The sequence below is a fragment of the Ascaphus truei genome, chromosome 17 (assembly GCF_040206685.1).
Source record: "Ascaphus truei isolate aAscTru1 chromosome 17, aAscTru1.hap1, whole genome shotgun sequence".
Classification (NCBI taxonomy): domain Eukaryota; kingdom Metazoa; phylum Chordata; class Amphibia; order Anura; family Ascaphidae; genus Ascaphus; species Ascaphus truei.
Genome location: NC_134499.1, coordinates 6,757,347 through 6,760,628, shown reverse-complemented (window position 1 = coordinate 6,760,628; position 3,282 = coordinate 6,757,347). Strand labels below are relative to the sequence as shown.

The 3,282-nt window shown below is 42.3% G+C and overlaps 1 protein-coding gene across 8 annotated transcripts in view; it reads right to left on the bottom strand.

Moving 5' to 3' along the window:
* The window catches only part of CENPP (centromere protein P), a 246,179-nt gene that overhangs the window by 156,445 nt on the left and 86,452 nt on the right, over window positions 1-3,282 (bottom strand). The window lies entirely within an intron of this gene.

The following is a 3,282-nucleotide window of genomic DNA, read 5'->3' as shown; positions in this document are numbered from 1 at the left end:
TTATTTTTCCTTTATTTTTTGCTCATATGTTAGTTGCAATGTAAGGGCTCAGCTATTGGTCGTTATTGATTAAATATTATATAAACAATAGCAGAATGGTGCCATAATTTAGGACACTGGCTCTGCTAAAGGAGAAGAAGCTTGTGTACATTTGGTTCTACTTGAACTTTATCAAGCTGCAATGTGTGTTACTAAGACATTTTCAGAAAACATGGGGGGGGGGGGGGGGAAATGTAACAAAATGTGTTACATTTACCACCAACAGTGTAACAGGGAATATTAATGTCAGTTATATTCTTTTGGAAACAACCCGACTGATACTCAGCTCCCAGAAAATGTAAGAGCCATAATTAATAAATTCTGTTCAATATGAGAGTATTTCTACTGTTACTGCCAAACACCATCGGTATTTTTTCAAACTCATCCCCGTATTTTCGATGCAAAAATATTGATCAAATATACAGTACTGACTAGCATAGGATTTTTGAGAGATCACACTGGAAATATTATCACATCTTACAGTTGTAAAATGTTTGCATATGTAACTGATCTATTTGATGGCCTACTGGACGGGGGCAACACTCCAGACTTAGCAAACATTGTCCTCATTCACCAAAGCAGGAAAGACTCTACTAACTGTACTAGCTATAGGACCATCTACCTCATTAATATCAATTTCAAGATTATCGCAGAAGTCATGGCCAATAGGCTAAATAGCTTCCTGTCAGAGCGGATCCATTTGGATCAGGTAGATAGAAAAGCTAAAGTAACACTAGGAGGGTGATGGATCTAAATAAAAAAATTTTTTTTTTAAAAAGAGTGCTAAATCCTTGATTATTTTATCCATGGTGCTGACTTAAGACACCGAAAAGAACTTTGACAGAATCGATTAAGGTTACATGTTTAACACTTGAAAAGCATTTGTACTTCCTGCTAAGTTTTTTTCTGATCTCTCAGGACTCTACAATTCGCTCTCGGCCAAGATCCACAATTCAGAATTTTTATCTGACCCTCTCAGCATACAAAATAGCGCTAGAGAAGGATGCCCTTTAAAGTCCCTCCGATTTGCCCTCTCTGTAGTGCCTCTGGCGACCTTTATCAGAAACAACACCCACATTTCAGGCATCCCAACAAAGTACCATGGGCTGCTGATATTCTGCTCACGGTCTCTAAGCCACTTATATCTCTGCCCAATCTGTTAAATGGCTTGTCCAATTTTGGTGACCTCTTAGAACTCACAATACATAATACAACATCTATATATCTATCTATATCTATACACACACACACACACACACACACACACACACACACACACACACACACACACACACTGGGGTTAGATATTACTGGGATTGTGTTTATTAATTTTCAGCTGGTATGAGTTGTTTGGAGGTTAGTGGCCCCTCCTCCCAGGGTTTAAGCTTACCCCACCCCATTTTTTAAGTAGCGGGTTTTTTCATGTTCCTGTGCAGGACAGATCCACTGAGGTAATTCTACCTCCAGCAGAGGTAAATGAGAATTTTCACAGATAGTGTTAGGACCTACATATACTGGTCATGCCGGGAAGGCTGCAGGCTTATAACGCTTTGGCCAAAGGGTTTAACTAAATGACCCTTATTAATGAGAATACTAACATTGAAGTATTTAACTATGTATTTTGTCACATTGGATGTAGCATTGGGTATTTTTGTCTGTTGTTGTATACATTTGTCCACGCTCAGTAGCACTCCTTTTGACATAATATATGGAAGCAATGTATGCACGGTGATAATGTTGAAAGGCAGGGTTGCAGCCCTGTCTAAAAAATATCACTTGTGAACACATTCACATGTCTTAGTGTGTGTGTGTGTGTGGGGGGGGGGGGGGGGGGTTCTGGGGTTAGAGATTGTGTGTTTATATCTGTCCACAGTCAATGAATCTGTACATTTTCATTTGAAATGGATGAAATATAGTCTCCCTTACCTAGGGCATTCATTTGTTCAGTTCATTTTGTACTCCCTATGAAGCCAAGTACTCTGAAGTAATAATGGCTCTTTAAAAAAAAAAAAAAAAAAAAAAAAAAAAAAGCTGTGTGTACTGTATAATACAATACAAATACCAATTTGTATTGGTGATGTTTTAATTAAAAATCAAAATACAATTTCATTGACAAAACGCAAATACTTTTGACTTATAATGCGCGTGCTCGGCACACATCCCCTGTATTAGCTATTTGCACTAAGTGTGAATTCCTCGTGTGTATGTGTGTCAGTCAGTGTGTGTGTGTGTGTGTGTATGTGTCAGTCTGTGTGTGTATGTGTGTGTCAGTCTGTGTGTTTATGTGTGTGTGTGTGTCAGTCTGTGTGTTTATGTGTGTGTGTGTGTGTCAGTCAGTGTGTGTATGCGCAGAATTTCGGAAGGGGGGGGGGGTGCGCAATGTTACACCCTGCCCCTGGCTGCAGCAGGACACACACATACACACACACTGACACACATACACACACACTGACTGACACACATACACACACACTGACTGAAACACATACACACACACACACACACACACTGACTGACACACACACACACACACACACACACACTGACTGACACACATACACACACTGACTGACACACATACACACACTGACTGACACACATACACACACTGACTGACACACACACTGACTGACACACATGCACACACTGACTGACACACATACACACACACACACACACACGCACACACACTGACTGACACGCATACATACACTGACTGACACACACAGACACACACACACTGACTGACACACACACTGACACACATACACAAATACACACTGACACACTGACACACATACACACACACTGACACACATACATTCTGACTGACACACACACGCACACACTGACTGACACACATACACACACACACACACACACACACTGACTGACACACATACACACACACTGACTGACACACATACACACAGTGACTGACACACACATACACACATTGACTGACACACACACACACACACACACACTGACACACACAGTGACACACACACACACTGACACATACACTGACACACATGCACACACTGACACACATGCACACACTGACTGACACACACACGCATACACAGGGGGCCCGCAAACGCCCGCGTCAGTGGAGGGCGGAATGGCGCCGCTGTCAATGGGCGTTAGGAGCGTGTGGGGGGAACGGCGCCACTGCCAGCCGCTTCTGCGCATGTGTGGCGTCCGGCAGCGTCACCATGACTACTGCGCATGCGCGGGCAG